At 41.6% G+C, this 19,961-nt stretch overlaps 1 protein-coding gene and 2 long non-coding RNA genes across 3 annotated transcripts in view; 1 reads left to right on the top strand and 2 right to left on the bottom strand.

The window, feature by feature from the left end:
• LOC117958341 overlaps positions 1–5,808 on the top strand; it is an 18,947-nt gene extending 13,139 nt beyond the window's left edge. Inside the window, exon 3 of the long non-coding RNA XR_004659698.1 lies at positions 5,798–5,808. This is a non-coding gene — a long non-coding RNA (uncharacterized LOC117958341). The remainder of the gene's footprint in view (positions 1–5,797) is intronic.
• LOC117958340 overlaps positions 1–11,294 on the bottom strand; it is a 24,611-nt gene extending 13,317 nt beyond the window's left edge. Inside the window, exons 1-2 of the long non-coding RNA XR_004659697.1 lie at positions 11,283–11,294; positions 11,049–11,052 (exon numbers count right to left, since the gene is read on the bottom strand). This is a non-coding gene — a long non-coding RNA (uncharacterized LOC117958340). The remainder of the gene's footprint in view (positions 1–11,048; positions 11,053–11,282) is intronic.
• Positions 11,295–19,074: 7,780 nt separating this feature from the next.
• Positions 19,075–19,961, bottom strand: part of ntn1b (netrin 1b) — a 47,031-nt gene continuing 46,144 nt past the window's right edge. Inside the window, exon 7 of the mRNA XM_034894661.1 lies at positions 19,075–19,961. This exon is cut by the window's right edge and continues 392 nt beyond it. The gene's annotated coding sequence lies outside the window, so the exon portion shown is untranslated.

Raw genomic sequence — 19,961 nt, 5'->3', positions numbered from 1 at the left:
GTTAGTGATGGCGTTGCATAGTCTATCCACCAGAGGACACTCTACAACGTCCCTGTTAGTGATGGCGTTGCATAGTCTGTTCACCAGAGGACGCTCTACAACGTCGATTTATTGGCATTTTGGATTTTTAAATAACCAAATATTCGTATCAGTATTGTCCTTAAAAAATAACAGTTCCACATTTTACCTATCCGTTGTTGTTTTACAGGGAGTTGTGATGGACAGTAGCACAGCAACTTCCTATATTTCCTTCAGTATATATGAACACACTTTTATTACTCCATTCCTTTCTCTAACATCAAAGCACACCTCCGTGACCTCATCCTGCGGTTGCCTCACTCCGGCTACAGCCAAGACTCCAACGACTCCAACGACGCGGCAGGGTAGAGATGAGGAAGCCAAGGGTGAGAACAACGGTCTGAGCGTGACACTTTGAAGTTCCTGTATGCTCTGGAAACAAGGAATCACCTGCCATAAAGAAAGTGTGCGTAAGCACTGAGCTATTTGTTCTGGTGCCTGGGTGGTTATGGGTCCCCGGGGAGGGCTGGCCCGGGCCCCTGTGAGATCACATCAGTGTGTATCGGGCGGGAGTCCACCCGGAGGTGGAACTAATGGCTCCATGTGTTCACAGACACTTCTAAGAGCCAGATGCTGGGAAGAGAGAGACGTCCATCGAAGGTTTTCACAACACCTCTCCTGGAGAGAAGAGCTGGGAAACCGGTTCGAGCTTCACACGCATGCTGGACACAGAAATCTGCACGTTAGGGATACACATACCACGTTCATTTGGTTTGGTACAGTCAGGAATGCTCTCTATTACACACACACACCACCACACACACAATTCAGTTTGTTGAGTCTACACGTAGACATGTTTCCGCTCTGCCTCTTGTCGATGCAGCACGCAAGGTGAAAGAGTGTAATAAAAGGGATTTGGGGCTCACATCTATCTATTCCATATGATCTGCCTGCCTCAGTAAAAGTCACGTTCAGACTGCGGGGCCTGCGGTTCGACCTATTATTGATGCAGTCTTGACCTCTCCGATCTGACGTCTTATTTAAAGTGTTTAATGATTACCATCTCTCAATGTGTTTCAGCTGTCGCACCGGTAATCCCCCACCCCTCACCCCCCCACCCCACCCTGCTCCATCAGCAGCATTGTTCCTGTGGATGTCAAGGTCTTATATCTTCCTCTAAGTTGCCACAGAAGCGTCATTAACTCATCTGTCGGACGTGCTTTAACATCAACAACAGATCTGACTCAATATGGACATGAAGCGTAGTCTTACGAGAAATACGTCTTAAAAAGATGCTTGTCGGGTGGTTACGGAAAAAATAACAGATAAATAGAGATGTTTAAGAAAAATCATGATAGGATGGCAGGCCGGCCAGAGATCATCCCGGGACACAGTAGCCTACAGTCCTAAGACGTGATGGATGAAATCAACAGCAAAATTGCGCCAGACGTTTTTTTAAACGTGGTGTGATTTTCTCTCATATCATGTTTCAATGCTGTTTTCTGCACCTTTGTCATATTTATCTCTAGTTGCTATTAATTTTATACTGATCATGTATTTCTTTAAAAATTCCTTTTAAAGTGCCTTTGAGTACTTTTTAAATTGATACATTAAAAAAAAAAATGTATTGTTATTATTATTATTTTTTTTAGTCTTTTAAGTCTAAAAATCTGGAGCCAAATGTGGCAAAATATTAGTGTTAATTTCAGCGTGCGGCACTTTAGAATCGGCGCCCACCTGTGATGTAGTTAGAAACCTCAACGTGTGAAATTGAAGTCCTGTCCAAACCGGAAGGCGGTCTCAGTCCAGAGAACACAGATAATGTGACGCCACCCTCTTCCTCGCCTGTGTGCAACATCCTCGAAGTTCTGTCTTGATCAAAGCAGAGACGGATCACACACATCCTCCTCCACAAACCCCACGGAGGGACCGTCTTTAGTGTCAAACCGAGTTAGTGAGAGTGTCAGGGAGAAAGCTCGGCCGCTGAAAGTGGTTAAGGGGTTCCTGCTGGGGAGGGAAAACAAGCATTAGCGAAGGAAGAGGTCGTCGACGCCTCTGTGATGATTGCTTAATAACAAAGACGGAGGTGGGAATGAGTCAGAGAATGGGAAATAAAATATGACTCCATCCTGATCCATTGTTTGCAAAACACACTTTCAATGGGCGGGTCGGAATAACTAATAACAAAGGGTGCCAATTTACAATATTTATAAAAGAAATATGTGAAGACTCTCATATAAAGCTCCTATTGTGATTTTGTGTCTCTTTCTAGATGTCCCCTGTCTCTTTTTGGTTGTTTGTGTCTCTTAATGGACAATTTTGAGTCTCTGGTGGCTCTTGAAGCTACATGACAAATATGTTTAATATGTATTTGATGAATATCAGTGAATAATAGTGAATATACATAAAGGTGAATAATTCACTTTCTAACTCCAGAGTTGGAAAGATCAAAACAAGAATTCAGTTATCTCAATAAATTTGCATTACACACTCCACATTGTTTCAATTATGCAATCAAAAGCTTTTCTTTTTTTTTTGTCACAGAGAAATAATTGTGGATAATTTGCAGGACACTTGTTTATACAATGCTTATCATGGTGCTAAAAGATTCATGCGCCCGCCCTCCCCTTTGAGATGCGCATGCATTGAGATGCGCTGACACACTCTGGTAATGAGTGTGTGTCATTAGAAGTACTCGGCTTATCAACGTTTGCCTCCATCGCACGAGGACAGCTTAGCTGTTAAATTGGTCTGAACGTGGAGTGCTTGTTTTCTCAGCCAACACAAATTGGGGAACTGTTGATTTCGAAGCATGGCTGGTTATCTTATGTGTGCATGTGTCTGTGCGACAGGTCTTGAATAAGACAAGACGGCCCGTTGCTGTAGCATTTCACAGTCCGGGTGTCTTCCTCTTCATTGGTACAACAACAATAAAAAGCAGCCATTAGTTTCCCCGTACAGGTTTACCACATTCTGACCTGTCTTTCATCATGGAAAGAGGGGCTGCTGTCCAGATGGGAGCAGACAGCACACATCACTCAGGAATCTCAAACATGACTGGATGAGCAGAGAGAGCGTGTGCGAGTCAGAAGCTTTGAGCTCTTTTCCTCTCCTGGCCACAGAGGACGACTGTAAAAGCCAAGGGCGGTTTCTCACTCGCAGTGGGGATCACAGAGCTTTCCCTTTTTTTATATTTATGTTGAAAAATCCTTTTTTGTTCATTTAATGCTGTAGAACAAAAGTGTACCAGCTCCTAAATGAACTCTTTGCTGTAGTGGCAGCAGCTCGGTCTGCAGGGAGCTGGGGCGAGAACCGTAGGGTTGCTGGGTCAGTTCCCTGTATGGACCAAAGTACGGCGTGTGGACTGGTAGCGGGAGAGATGCCGCTTCACCTCCTGGGGACCGCCGAGGTGCTCTTGAGCAAGGCACTGTACCGCTCACTCTGACATCTCTCCATTTGTGCAGGAATAGGTCTTGTGCATGTGTGTGGGTTTTACGCCTGTGTAGAGATTACTAACAAAAACAGAGTGTCAATTGTAATTTCCCCACTGGGATTCAATAAAATGTATAAATTATTATTAATTAAAATGTACGTACTAATAGATAAGGACGGCTTGACTGGACTGGAATGAAACGGTCCGCCTAATGTTCACGGATGTCACTGAGAGAAGAGAGAAAGTAGCATGCTACTTTCATTGAAGGTACCATGCTACTTTCATTTAAAGTAGCAAATTGTTGCTGTCAGTACAAATCTTGCATGTCAAAAAATAGGAAATGACTGAATGAAAAAATGCAAATTTAAAAACATTTCTCTGAGCTGTTTACCTTCGATGAAGTCAGACAAACTCGCCTCGTCACTGTTTAAAGCTACAGTGCGTAGTTTCTGTCTCCACCAGGAGGAAGTAATGACAACAACACTGTTGGTGCGTCCACATGACCCAAGCACTGCGTGATTGTTCACGCGCCCCCACCCCTCCTCCACGCAGTTGTTAGTACCCAAAGAGTACACTTGAAGATGGACTCCACAATCTCATACTGCAGCCACACTGGGAAATCCAGAGGGAGCTGTGTGGAGCTGAGAGTCTCAATAAGCTTTGTAGCAACTCATTTGTCAATGGCTTGAATGCAACGGACGTTCATTAATATCAAAAAGTTATGCCCTTTAGCTTTAATATTTGTAAAATACACACACAGACAGACTTAAAGGGTGACAAACAGCATTGATTGAGGAAAACAAATTACGTAGATATTACTAGGTTGGAATAAAATGTTGGAAAAGCACAATTAAATAGTAATTTTCAATTTTGACCTAGAATGACAAGTTCATGGTCAAAGGGAAGGGTTAAAGATCAATTAAATAGTTGATAACTTATGGATTTATCATTGCATCTCTTGATTTTTCTTCCTCTGAGATCACTTGATATTGTGCTTTTGTTGCAGGAAATACAGAAAAGTCTCGGCCTTGTAGTAAAATGAAAGTCTTCTCCTGTAGCTCACTATTGGTTTTCCTACAACAGTTCTGTTTCCTGACCGTTTGATGTCTTCCTGTATTAATCCGAGCAAGCGAGGAGCCTGGTTTACAAGCAACTCAGGAGCACTTTGCTTTTACTTGGCTTTTATGTCCAGGTCTGTCGGATGGAACAACATACTCTAACCGACTGATGGCAAAAGCAGACCCAGACCGTTAAAACAAATACAGCTTCTTGAAATGAAATTCAGTTTCTGGTCATATAATCAGAGTATATCAAGATTTTTTCATTGAATATGATTTATCGTTAAGGCAAAACAACGTTTTTCTGTTTCCTTTGGAAAGAACCAAGCTAGCTGTTTCCATTTGTTTTCATGATTGATGCTAAGCTAAGCTAACTGGCTGATTCCTGTAGCTTCATCTCTATCTGACAGTGGTGTCAATCTTCTCATCTTAGAAAAAATGTTGACCTTTTGGGATATTTTCATCCTTTCAAGGTATAGTTAACCCCAAAATCAGAAATACACATTTATGCTCTTACCTGTGTAATGTTATATTTATCACTCTCGATTTACTGATCTACATTAAATTCATGGTTTTATTATATAGGCAATGAAAAGAGAGAGATGAGGAATGATGTGCAAAAAATAAAAAGCACAATCCTGCAATAATGATTGTATTGAATTGGATTTTGATCCAGATTTGAATTCATCTCAAATGTTTAAGTTAATGTATCAAAGGAAGACATGGATACGTTTAAATATATCATCCCCATACATTTCCCATCCTCTCCTGGAACAATGTTGGGTAAGATCATAAATAAACAGGCAAAATAATAGGGGGCCTAACACGGATCCTTGAGGTACACCCATGGTTCATTTCGTGTTACTGCATCTTCAGCTTTAAAACAGTTTATACTATTAGGTAATTATGAAGACATCCACAGCAGGAATTTAGATGGAAAATTGAATTTTAGTAAAAATATGAAAATACTACACCAACTACTGCTTCTTTATCAAGCCACAAAGCTTCTTTCTGCTTGGTGATACGGTTGCCGGGTGTAGTTCGGTAGAAAGAAATTAGTTCCAACATTAATAAAAAGTATTTTTTGAATTTTATGGTGAACTGTCCCAATTGTTGATGGGATTTTTTTAACAAAATGGTTGCTCATGCTCTGCAAATTCTGTAGATGTATTAATATTGTTCATCATTTCCTAATGTTGGGACCAATAACTCAAATATAAATGGTTACACACCTAGTTGTGAAGGAGGAATCTTTAGACGTTTAACATTTATAGAGAATATTTTAGAGAAAAAGCTTTACATTCACATTGCAGCCATTCTGGAAACTAAAGCGAGACATCCCGAGAGTTATGGGTCTACCTCGGCAGCATGAGGAGTTTTTCTAACACTAAATCTCAACCTAGGTCAGTGCTTTCCTGCATTTCTGTCTCACACTCGACCCAGAACTGTCTGGTAGCTTCTCAGAACTCCGTGGATGGACAAGAGAGAGACAAGAGGGAAAATGGCGATAGAAAAAGTGATTGTGAAATGTGGGAGCGAGGAGTGTTTGGCACAGCTCGCCTTGTTTGCTCAGTAAACCCCCGAGGCCTGTCTTATTTTTTTCGCCGAGGGAAATGCCCGCATTGTTGGGCCCGGAGACCGTGGTTACGGGCCAGCCCGGGGCCCAGCCAGGCAGGTTGGGACAAACAACAAGATGAAGGTCAGCTAATATAGCAGTTAATTCCACTTCCTGGTCCCCATGACACCCAGGCAGGGTTTATTTGAAGATCCCAGACCCTGAAGTCACTCTGCACTTTGTTTAGTCCATGAGTATTTTTGGTCCAAGCCAACACTTTCAGATATTAATGCTGTCGGATGAGAAGGAAGGAAGGAAGGAAGGGAGGGTGGAGTAGCGAAAGGAAAAGGAGGATACAGCCGTGCAGTGGGGAGGAAAAACTCAAACTTTGCTTTTCCATATTTCGTCTGGTTTCTTCTATCGTGATAAAAACATTACATCAGTCGGTAATTAGAATAATCATTTTCATATCTTTGAAAATGATTCATGCTTTTTCACATAAAGACAAATCATAGCAAAAATAATCAACTCAAAGTGTCCGAATTATGCTTTTTTTGCTTTTTCCAGTCTTTTAATGTGTTAAATAGTTTTTGTTTATGCAATAGATGTACTGTATAAAGTACAAAAAAACACATTTCACACCAAATGGAGCTTTTCACAGACAGCACTTTTTCACCCGCTATCTGAAAACGTCTCGCTCACATTCCTATTTGAAATTCCTCAATTTGTGATGTCACTGATTGAGAACGCCAGCCCAGGTTTTCATGTGTGTTTCCCATAGGTGCTGCCTGAGCAAGCACTGCACGTCCAGTGGCTTGTCTGAATTCGGTTGACCAATCACAGGGGACTGGGCTTTTCAGGAAGGGGGGGGGAAGAGCTCAGATCGAGTGTTTCAAGCTGAGGCTCTGCAGCAACGGGCAGTATAAGAAACATAATGTATTTCTTTTAACATCAAAGCATGTTAACCTATTCCAGTAGACCCCAACAGTCCAAATGTGCCACTGAAAAGGAGTAAAATAGGGGCTCTTTAAGTTTTATTGGTTGCGTATCCCAACACTGTATTTTCTGGATCTTTATTTATTTATTACAATTTGACAAAAAGACTGTGTTTCCAGTGGCTGCTTCACAATAAAAGCCCCCCCTGTGTTTTCCTGGTTGATGATTTTAATGTTGTAACGTTGGATCCGCTGTGATATGGCTGCACAGGACAGTGAGAAGTCAACAGTGAGTCTGCATCTCATCTGCTACAATTTGGGTTAAAAAACGAATATCTTTTGCTAAGTTAATGTGTCCACATCTCTGTTGTCCCCGTTTTGGTGTGAAATCTCCGGGATTGCTCTGTGGTCTGGAGGGGCACAAACGGAAACATTTGGAAACGGCAACCCAGTCAGTCAGTCTTATCGGTTAGGGAGCTAACGTACCTTTCAGTAACAGTTCGACCTCGTCGTCACTCCGCCCTGCTCTTACTTTTTACCGTTGTAGTTCTTTCTCTAAAGTATTTATTTTGTATTTCCAGCTTACACATCCATGATTTTCAACCACAGAGTAACATCAGACAATCTCCTTCCTGTTCACACCGGGCCGCACATGCCCAGTGTGTGAGAATGGTCATGTGACATGTGATTTCACGTTTAATTTGGACGGAGATTGGTTCTGCCACAGGAGCTACAGGAACTCTTGAGTGGGCAGATATCGTTTTTCATCTCAAAACACTGCTTTAAAATGAAAACGTAGTAGTGTAGATGTAGCCTAAGGCTGACATCAGTGAGGTAGTATTACACACAATAACACTGTACATGTACACTTTGCCGTGATCCTGATATGTTGGCAATGGAAATGGCAAACTCAAACAATAAAGAATACTGTATAGAGTGATTATCAATGAATATATATATACATTGAAGGGCTACTGCAGAAAAAATAAAGACCATAAATAGTATCAAAAACCGAGTTTGACTGTGAGGTCACATTCAAACAGCGTATAAAATGTCAACTTGCTTTTAGCGTTTGGTGTCCTCTGGTCCCCGTTAAAGCCTGGAGGGGGACAGCAGGGCGCTATTGTAAGACCACTAAAGGACTCTCCTCATCGTGTCGCAGACTCTAATCAGATCCATCCGCTCCGGCATCTTCTGGACCCGACAGCGTGCGTAAATAGGTTCAGTTAACAGAGCTAGTTTATTAGCTGATGGTCTTACCGATCGTTTAACTTGGATGTTGAGAATGCAGTGGGGGGGGGGAGGGGGACGGGTGAAAATATAGTACACACCATCCAAAAACCAAGTGGCTTAATCCTGTATGGAAATGGTAATGAGAAAAAAGAGAGGACTAACTCTGTCTGTGTGCGCTCTCCTATCCAGGAGGAGCTCGAGGCCTCTCTCTAGTGGGATGCATAAGAAGAGCCTTTGTGCTCCAATCTAGTAAGCCAGAATTACAGCTTTTGAACCATGTGCATTGCAAGAAAGAAGAGAAATGGAGAGGCAGTTTGGGAGAGTGTGAATGAGTAAGTGAAGAGGTTAGGGGGGGTCGAGAGGGCTCCGAAGGTGTCAAAAGCACAGGGTGTAATGCGTTTGGAGTCTGAGTTGTGTGTCTGTGTGCAGGCTGTTCCCATGAACCTAAGGTACATAAAACTACCAAAAGTATGCACTATAGTTCATACGTATTCCACGCATTGATGGCTGTACGCACCAAATTGTCTGCAGCTGTATAACAGCCTAAAGAATGACATAGGGAGAAAGTCAGGGTGGATCAGTGGAAATGGAGTTGGTTTCCTGGAAGAAGTTAAGGGGAAAACACAATGCTTTCACCCAGGAAACGGGCATTTGTGTTCTGGAGTACTACTTAAGACAACCCCAAACTAAAGCAGCCGATAAAGCCAGGAAAAGACAACACTTAGGCCATATTATATACATATATATATATATATATATATATGTAAAATAGAAAATCTAAGACGATATCTAGTCTCACATTGCGATATCGATATGATAGTGAAATATTGCCCAGCCCTAACCCAAACCACAATCTTTTTTTCTAATCTTAACTAGCCCTAATGTTGTCTAAACTTAAAGTCACCTTTATTTCGGCTAACAAACTGTCACGTGACCGTCCAGCACTTGCTGTAATTTCATATCATTATAATCTTACATATACTGTATACAAATACAGTATATAATCATAATCATATACAAATTGTTGTGCATAAGTTTCCGTATGCAAATCCTGTTCATTGTGTGTGTGTGTGTGTGTGCACATACATGTTGTTTTTAGGGATGTGTTTTTTTCGCCTGTGTGTGTGTGTGTATGTGTGTGTCTGTGTGTGTGTGGTGGCCGTCACACAGTGGGCTGATATCAAGTACCTCTTTAAGCCCTCCTTCCATCTCCAAAGGTGCTTCACTCTTTGTTTCATGGAGCCCCGTTCCCCCATTCGGCTGAAGCCAGACTGTGAATGAAGGCTGGGAAGCGAAAGAGCGGATGGAAGACGGAGAGACGGCGTTAAAAAAAAAGGAGTGGAAAATGCACCATGTGTGTCTAGATCACAGTCAAATAGGTGAGGTGAAAAACATCGAGCAGGGCAAGGAGGGAGGCGTGTGGATGTGTGACATTATTTCCAGAAAGTAAAGCCAAATTCCTGTGGTTTTATTTTGAAAGTTTATTTGATGTGTTCTGGCAAACTTCATGCACATTAGCGTGAATTAAATAAAATAAATGAAAAAATATATACATATAATTATAATTACAGATATATAAGGTCTTCTTGCACAATCTTCCAAAATGATTGTAAGAAAAAAAGTAGTAGGATCCTTCTCCTTCTCTATTTACATCCTTTAGTAAATCTTATGCTTCACTTATTTACACATCATAGAAACGGATGCATACATACATACCTACACACGTTTTCTTTTTTCTTTCTACATCTTTCTTTACCATCTGTCTATAGCAGATTAAATATTATCACATCCATACTAGACTAGAAAAATGCATTTAGTCAGCCGAGACAACCCAGTGTTAAATGGTTCGGTGTTGAGTCGGGTGCTTGGGAGCAAACAAAACCACATCTGTGGTGCAGATCTGGTTTTGCGGAGGGTTAAGGCCAAGTGGGTTTCAGAAAAAACATGACAAGACCGTGATTGCATGTAGTTTTCCCGCCAAAGTGGCAGTAGTAGGCTAGGGGTCTCATGCATATATTCTGACTTAAAATCTGACGGGACTTGATTGAAGTGATTGAATCTCCTTGACTAAAATGAAAGGTGGTGTCACTCGTAACGTCACGGCAGCATGGTGGCCCAACGGTTAACACCGCCTCACATCCTTGATCCCTGATCTGGAGTTGGTCCCCGGGCGCTGCTCCTATGAGGGACGGGTTAAATGCAGAGAGCAAACTTCGCTACATGTATGTGTATGTGACAATAAAGTACCTTTACGTGCTTTTCTGACAGTCAGTGCTGCGTTCATCAGTGAATAGAGATGGTGGCTGCTGGGTGATGGATGCAAATCTCTGGGATCGCCCTCTGGTGTTCCCAAGCAACTAATCCACCTCTCAGGGGTAGATCTCAATGATTCGTTTTCTTCCTCCCCGTTTAATAAAACCACCAATCGTAGACATTAAAACTGCAGTTAATGAATGTCTTGTCAATACACCGTAATCACCTGCTAAAAAGATTGTTATTGGACAATAGGAAGGCCTCCTATTGCTAAACTCCTATAGAAGACTCTGTCGGGCCGTTGATGGGGGGGTGTGAATGGGACTAGGCTGCCCGGGATGTCCTTATTCTCTGCCTTGGCATCGTAAGTGGGGGATAATGTCGTAAATATGAATTAACAAATACAAACGTAGCTTATCCTGCGTGAATGTGCTGCACAAAACACAGACGTGGGGCGGAGGGGGTAATATCTTAACCCCCATGTTGTTCTCGGGACAAATTGACCCGTTTTCCTACATTAATGTTCTTTTTAATTCCCCAAAATAACATGATTGATTCCACACAACGCTATTTGGCACATCTCTGCTTTCATTAATTTTGGGGCGTCTTATTCAATTTTATACCATTTGAAAACAAATGGAAGTGTTTTTTGAAATAGTATTGAGTAAAAGTTGACATATTCCAGTCTGTGATTATCATCAACATCCATTCCTTTAATTTTAGTCTCAATAATTCCTAATTTCTGCTTTTCTAACTCAAACATTAGGTATAATTTCCTACTATAATAGTTTATTGACCATGAATTCCAAAAATACTTTAAAACTGAAGTTAATAAGTTAGGGTTACGTAGTGTTGAAAACTTCAAAAAAAGTGACAAACATTGAAAAAAAGTGTCAAAGTGTTGAAAAAAGTGAAAAAAATAAGAAAAAGTTCAAAACATTGATAAAAAGCTTCAACAAAAGCCTTGATTTTCAATTTTGACGGAAAGACAACACGAGGGTTAATCACATGAGGTCCCGGTGGTGATGTAGAATGGAGCTCAAGTGTCCCCACGGAGTTATAAAATGCAGCTGAACGCGTGGAAGTCACACGATCCCTGATGGGATGTTGTTTCAACGCTGCAGACCGCCGCAGCGATCTTGTAACACTCGGCACAACACGGCGCTTACCTTCCAGGGGGAACCAGGGGGTAAGGAACAACGGGGAGAAGGCCATAAACACAGATCCTCCGAGTGTTTTCATGGACCCAATCTGACAAAGAAATCAGGCTCTTTTTTTTCCCATCCTGTCCGCAACAGCAGACACGTTGAATGCATTATATGGGAGTTGAAGCCGTGTCACTCAACCACTCACTGTTTCCATTTCCTGGCAGCTGTCAGCACAGCAGACGATCAGAGGCCAGAGGGCCGCCCCGCCACAGCCGCCCGGGACAACCTCGGCGTGTCGCAGCAGCAGCGCCGCCCTGCCTGACTTTGTTTTCCGAGGAGAACTGTCTCCGTTAACAGGGAGACGATGGCAGCGGGGACACTAGACGGGATTCATCTGGGTGGAAAGTTCCAAGGTTGGTGGTGGTGCTGATGGAAACCTGACCCCTTGCATTCGGTCCACTCTGCGTAGTGGGAACTTCAACTTCAACTTTATTTGTGTCCCTGAAGGGTGATTGGGTGTATAAACACACACAAGACATGTGAATACATGAATACAGACAAGTTCTACACACAAGTTGTGTTTCCATCCACGGGTTTTTATCCAAATTATGAAATGTTGAATGAAAAACGCCTTTTGGAAACAGTAAAATTGATGGAACCATGAATTGATCATGTGTTGGTAGACGGCGCGATCCATTTTTTCTAGAAACACTCAATTTACCAATTTGATTGCAAAACAGCATGTGACGTCATGACGCTCATGTTTTGATTCGCTTTAAAGCCGTTGTGTGAAAACACTCTTTCACCAGCTTTATTCATGTGAGTTTTTTTTAACGAACTTCAGATGATTTGTTCGACCAGTGGATGGAAACTTAGCTACTGTCTAACTGGAACACAAGCGTAACAGAACGAGGACAAACTCAGTTCAAGAGTTCAAAGAAGACTCATCCCTTGACCCCTCTTCAGGAAGGAAGTGGCTGCAGGTATTAAGGAGGACTTGTACCTGTTACTCCTTACAGATGGACATCTTAGATGGGAGCCAGACTGAAACAAACTGATATTCAAGGGAATAAGGGGTGGGAACTGTCTGAGCAAATAGCATTAGCTTTCCTGACCATCTCTCCATGGAACAGGTCTGATAATGTCCACTGTTGGACACCCGATATGTTGTTGCTCTTCTTCACAACTCCGTTCAGTGCAGTTTTGGACCGGATGTTAAGATTTCCGAACCAACAGAGACGGGAGAAGGTCAGGACAGATCTGTGGAACAGAATCATGAAGGCCGAAAGCTTTCGGTCATTTGGAGTTTGTTGTTCCAGCTTCATCTTGGCACGTACTGAGAGGTAAGTTCCCACACACCCAGATCTCTTTTCAACTCTCCCATCCCGCCCAGATCATGAGAAAAAACAGAAAGCTTGTGCAACAGTCGGCTTTAACAAGCAGAGGTGTAATTGATCACATCTTGCAGAGTCTGAATGACAAACCTAACAACACGTTCCTTACTTTTAACCCTGCTCCCGATGATGGTAATTTGTCCCACTAATTGTGTGTTTTATGGTTTCTGTGATATGTCCAAAACACAGACATGTATATGTATGAGTCCACGGTCCAGATCGTAGGATATGTCGTAGCAAAATCTGTCAACCCAACCCAAACAACCGGCCTCACTTGTCACGTTCAAGCTCATGTTCGAGTCAGAGTTTACTACAGTGAAAATAGATGAAGCAGCTCCTGTAAAGAAAAAGTATGAATCAAAATTGATGTCCTCTGGGTGCAAGACAATTCCGTTTCTAGCCAAGTCACGACACACCCTGCTTGTTGCAAAGTATGAAGGGCAGATGAAGTCACCAAGGCAGTAGTCTACATCCAGGCCGGTTCTTCTGGGTTTGCTCCAGTGCCACCGGAAATTCTGCCGGATGTCCCTCTTTTTGGCCGGATGTCCGTCACTGTCCTCTTCCTTTGTGTTGGCGTTCTAACCTCCGGTGGATTTCTGAGGACTATCTGGTCCTCAGATCTCTGCGGGGTGAATCCAGAAAGCTAGCTAGACTATCTGTCCAATCGGAGTCCTCTGTTCACGAACAAACAACTTTTGAACGTACAAAGCAAATTCCTTTCTGAGGCCGCTTTGCAGAGCCAGACACATCCAACGATTAAGAGGAGTGGACGTTCTCACGTTGTTTGTGATGACACATTATGGCAGGCTTGGATTTTTCCAGGTGTGAAACCAGACCGAACCGAGGGCAATTCACTCCAAGTTTACAAAGTCACCAAACCAATGGCTCAAACCAAAGCAAACTGGTCCAAAGTCTTCGTCAAAAAACGCAGCAACGTTCTTCGGTTTAGATGAACGAACGGCGATTTTAGGATCAGAGCTTTAGGGGTGCTCGACCCTTTTAAAGTGATTTTTTTAAACGTTATTCTGCTGTACTTACTTTATATTTTAACATCTTTTTGGACAATTGGATAATGGTAGTGGAAACACTGAATTATGTAACTAATAACGCAACAACATTTCTTGTACTTGTATGTCTTCATGTACTTTGATGCTTAACCATAGGGCCATTACTACAAAAAGGAGGTGGTGTTACAAATGAAATAAGATATTTATCCATGAAAAATTTGACTTTTCCAAAAGCAGTATCAATAACCTATGTAAATTAGAGGTTTGCACAATTTTGACTAGCCGTTGACACGCATTATTTTCTGAAAATTGGCCAATTTTTTGTTTAATCATCTTGGCATCTAAATTCTGGGTTTAGTTTCCCGGTGCTGAGATATTCCCAAAGCAGAACGCAATAGATAAATACAGCAATTATTCTTTAGGGGTGCCGGGATCAGGTTTAGGGCTAAAACTGCCCCTGAATGTGAGCATGAATTCCGCTCTTGTGGGTCGTATTAAAGCCCAGGAACAAACGGCCAATCGTCGTATGGTTTGGAGGACTTGCGTTAAACATTCCTCCATCCACTGGCCTCTTCATCCCTCACTCTCTCGCCTCCATCTAACAACAGTTAGAGCGGTTTTATGGGTAATAATCCTGGTGGCCTTTAATGGAGAACACAGCTTAAGCTTTCAGCAGTGACTGTGTAATTGGTCGGCCCCTTTAGAGTATTTTGCACCGGGCATCGTGGGAGCAGTATATCAATCCCCGGTCCTCACGCCAAGACAGATGGACGCTTATTTGGAGCCGGTTCAGAATCGTGTTTTTGTGTGAAACGCTCCCACAGGAATAAGTCAAGGGCTTTCCACTGATGCCAAAACCTCCCAGCTACAACAATAACATCTGCGGTTTGGATTAGACACGTTGGTGATATCAGCCTTTGAGTAATACGTCTGCATTATAGCAATTGCACAGCCAGTCCTTATTGTGTGTGAAGTTTGTAGAGGATCAGGATCCAACACAAACGAGGAGCTGCGCTGCAGGACCGGGTTGAAGCTCTTTGGCAGACGCTCATGTTTCAATTCATTTACCTGCTTAACTATTGTTATCGCGTTGTTGATGTCACAATGAAAACGTCCCCTTTTGAGAATTCAAGTATGTTCTGAGGTTTATAACGTAAATATCATTACAATGGGAAAAGTATCTGTTAAAAGTAAAGGTAGTGCATTATTTTTTCTTTATTGTTAGTTTTAAAAAATGTTACGAAGATTAATTCTTTCAAAAGTGTTTCATTATTGTTGTATTGTGAGTAAAAGTGCTCCTTGAGTCCGCTGAGCTTATCATTTACACGCTTTCACCTTGTAAATTAGACAGCCACTCACAAATAACAGTGGGAATATTTTGTTTATGTCTTCATACATTGTAGATACTGTACACATACTGTATGTACAAGTATGTATTACTTCCCTGTATACTAAATATTTACACTGTGGTGTACACTGTGATTTGTGCAGTGATCTAAAGTGTTGCCGAAAATGTTCTGCAGTACGTTTGTGGGATTTCAGATCCGGTAGGCAACTGTTTTATTTGAGGAACCTGGGAACCTTTGGGTGCCTCTAGACTGTATTGGAGCTAGGGGTGTCACCATTCTCCAAATCCACGATCTGACTTTTTAGGGTCACGGTTTGTTTTTATATATTTAACTTCCGAGGTGCAATTAATGCGTGCATATGACTTTAACAAGGGGCACCTGAATGCACCATGATGTCCTATCAGAGCCCACATGCTTTACTGTTGGCTATTTGTTGCCGTTACTCCCGGATGGGGAAGGCTAAATGTTGCCACACCGGTGACTTCAGGTAAGCAGAGTCAAACGGCAGGCTACCGGTATTCTAACCTTACACTGTGTCTTTAGCTGCATGATACCAGCTGGTAAACTCACACTACCCTGTGTTTTTAGCTGTATATTACCAGCCGGTATTCTAACCTCACACTGTGTCTTTAGCTGCATGTTACCAGCCGGTAAGCTCACGCTACCCTGTGTTTTTAGATGTATGTTAGCTGGTATGCTAACCTTACATTGTGTCTTTGTTTAAATGTTACCAGTCGGTAAGCTCAGGCTACCCTGTGTTTTTAGCTGTATGTTAGCTGGTATGCTAACCTTACACTGTGTCTTTATTTAAATGTAACCAGCCGGTAAGCTCACGCTACCCTGTGTCTTCAGTTAAATGTAACCAGCCGGTAAGCTCACGCTACCCTGTGTCTTCAGTTAAATGCTACCAGCCGGTAAGCTAACATTAAACTGTGTCCTTAGCTAAATGCTGCTGGAGAGATAAATAAAATACTGGATATATCGCTAATCCTGCTGTTGATTTGGATAATCAAAATCTCATTTGAATTGATTTTCAATTTAAAATTGACAATGCACATTGTTTTTTGTAAATGCAATCGCAGAAGTTCAAACGTCTGGATGTTGTGTGTAATGTTTAAAAGAAATGACAGTTTTTGATTACAAGAAGAGAAAAGAACTTAAAATGTCACTTTAGCTGGAATCATCCTCCATTTGTTTTGTTTTTACAGCTTTATTTCAGATGAATTAATTTTCAGTTCTATCAGGCTGTTCAATAGACAAACAATTATCAATACTTTTCATTACAGCCATCTACAATTCAAATGCACAAAAAAAAGGTAAAAAATATAAAGATCAAACATAAAAACCACAAAAGCCACATAGTTTTATGTGTCATTAAATATATTCATTTGTGATAAACATAATATATTAGTATTACAAGACATTACACAAACCATTTGCAATGGACACTGCTTAACAACATTTACAAGCCAATGTATAAACATGAGCAAATCGTTATTCAGATATAATATTCATGGAGAGCAGAAGTCTGGTTTCTGCAACAGGCCTGAAAAACCAGTCGAAGTGTGTCCGTACAGATGCGTTGGCAGAGGCTCTAGAAGTGCGTTGTAGTTTTAAGATACTTACAGTGTGATGCACAGAGTACTGAATTGTACTCTTGTATTTATGTGTATGTGTGTGTGTGTTAATATTTTAATTTGCAACGTGTAAACTGAGTCTTCGTGAGAGAGCGTGTGATCCTCTGGGAGACATTTCTCTGACATATACTTATTTCTGTGTCTTTTATCATGCTTCTAGTATTTAAAACTCTGGTTAGGTTCACATGGAGATAGAGCTAGTTAATGTTTATCAAAAAAAAATATAAAGTAATACTATACAGCTATATAACACGTAGACAATCGGTCATGCCTTTTATCTCGAGTACCGAGTATCTTGATAATGAAATCCAGTCCTCAGAAAGTGGCTTTGAGGTGTCGGACGTTTGACACAGCGTGCTGAACGCACTGTACAATAAACATCTGTGATATTTCATCACTCCACAGGTTATTTTCCCACAACATTGAATACCGTATACAAATTAAATGTGTACATAATTCACAATCATTGTTAGCTATCAGGCAGCTACAGTTACAGAGTGAGCATGCATGGTAGGTCAGTGGTTTGAGGATCGCTTGATAAGTCGATTTATTCTTTCTTTATTTTTTGATGCTTGACTTCATCAGTTCCCTCACTTGTAAATGGTTGGGTCATCTAACATTTAAACCTTTATGAGAAAATACATTCTTAAACAGGGTTGGTTCTGAGTATGTTTACATGCACACTAATATTCTACTATACTATTATTCCAAATGTATCCAAAAATATTCCAAATTTTGATACAGGTCATGTAAACAGCATTTTCCAGTTAGATGTTCCAACTAATGCCTACCATAGACTAGAAGACTCTGAAAGATCTAAAGTCTGACACCGTGTCACATCTAAAGACAATCTGTCTTTAGTCAAATACGACAAGACTTCAAACTTATGATAATATCCCACAAACACATCAAACTCGTTGGATTTTTTGGAATGTCAGGATGGGAAAAAGACTGACTCGAGACAGTTGGGACTGAGGTTTACGACCAAAATTCGTCTGCGTCAGTGGAACTGCTTGGAAAATTGTTTGGTGTAAGGTCAGCATAAGGCCTTTTTCCAAATGAAGCATTTTTTGACTAAGTCATGTGTGATTTGCAGGTATTATTCACGTTTTAATTCAATTCAAAGAATTCTTTGGACATGTATACAGCCCATTCAGAATCTACGTCTCAAGTCGGGTTTTTACTGCAGTTTGTGACGGTTTACAGCATCTCGCCTGTTCACGGCTTACAGGCAGCTCTGTGCGTTGCTATGGCTGGTGTACACAAACTAGTCTCACTGAGCCAGACCTTCCTCCACAGGGCTGAGGAGGAGGTCTGGCTAGTCCACACAGCATGCAGCAGTATTGAAAAAAACGTGCTCTGGTTTATTGGCATTTCTTTAAACCAATCACAGTCGACTGGTGTGGCGCTAAGCACCGCACGGCGCCGCTGCCAAATAGCCTCCAGAAGGGACTTGTTTTGGTGGAACGTGTACGTTCAAAAGGTTGTTTTAGTCGTGCGAGAGAAAACTCTGATTGGACAGATAGTCTAGCTAGCCGTCTGGATTTACCCTGAGTTTAAAATGAGAACACAAAGAAAGCAGAAGGAAAATCGGCGAAAAGGCATCTGGCAGAATGTCCTGCGCCATCGGAGCGATCTCGGAAGCTGAACATCGCAGCTATAGACTGTACACAAACCAACCGTTTGCAAAGCTGCGGCAGAGATGCATGGTCAAAAGAAAAGAAAGAGAAGCACAGCTACTTTCAACCATTATGAAAGACTTGGGTATCAACAGAAAGTGGTTAAGGAATGAAAGAGGGAGGTTGCTTTGTCCACCAACTTCTATCTTAAACGACTGCATGTAAACGGGAATAAAAGTGGAATAATCACTTTCATTAGCCATGTATTAGTCGGAATATTGTCTTTTTCGGAATAATGGCAAAAACTGGAATATTATATGCATGTAGTTGACCATCAGTCAATTTGAACCAGTCATCTGTGAGCCAAGCAGGGTTTGAACTATACAGCGTTTTTGCATCATATGGTACAGTATGTTTCTTTTCTCTCTTTTTTGAATGAGACTCTAAACATTTGAACATATCTCATATGTTCTAAAACTTGTGACTACTAAAAAATAAGTGCATGGTTGACACATCTACATCTAGTTGATGCTACGGCATCATCTACTAAAAACAACGTCTACGCGCGTGTGGTTACTTTACATTGCAGAGGGCTCGACCACAACATACCGTCGATGCATCGATAAGCGCCGAGCAGAGACGTGCTCGGGATGTGACCGACGATCTTTACACAGAGCGGGCCGAGGATCATTATGGCGTCTTGTTCCCGCGACACCAGCTGTTTCACTCACATACGACAAGAGGAGCTCTCAGGAAAGATGGCACCTAATAGGCTTTCCGCAAAATAATTTCACAATTTTCCACTTTCAGCTGTTGAAAAGGTTTATCCATTAATTTGGCAGCTTACAAGAGCAACTTATCATACATGAGTGGAGTCCCGCAATGCCAAGAAATGTCTCTTCTTTTAAGTAGATATTGCTTTACACAGCACAGTGGAACTAGATCCTCTTAAAATACAAAAGAAGGGTGACACGGTAGACGCATTGCTATTTAAATCAACTAAATAAGGGACTTTAAAAAAACAACAAGGGCATCATGGGTAAAACAGTCAAGGTGTGACATATCCGTAACATTAGGTGCAAACTCTGCAATTACACAACAAAACAAAACCTTGAATGACAAACAGACACAATAACTGTAAAATGAGCTCCTTCACGAAAGTTCCTAAAAACACTAATCTCCTCGCTCCAACTCAGAGCAGCAGCACTCAGTCATTTCCCCACCTCTCCTACTTTTTACCTGTCTTTCTAGCTTTTATTCTTCCAGTCTATTTTATTTTTTCATTCATCCTTTCCTCTTCCTTGCATTCATCCCAGCAGAGA

Source organism: Etheostoma cragini, chromosome 15, assembly GCF_013103735.1.
Source record: "Etheostoma cragini isolate CJK2018 chromosome 15, CSU_Ecrag_1.0, whole genome shotgun sequence".
Classification (NCBI taxonomy): Eukaryota; Metazoa; Chordata; class Actinopteri; order Perciformes; family Percidae; genus Etheostoma; species Etheostoma cragini.
This window is presented reverse-complemented; position numbering and strand designations above follow the sequence as displayed.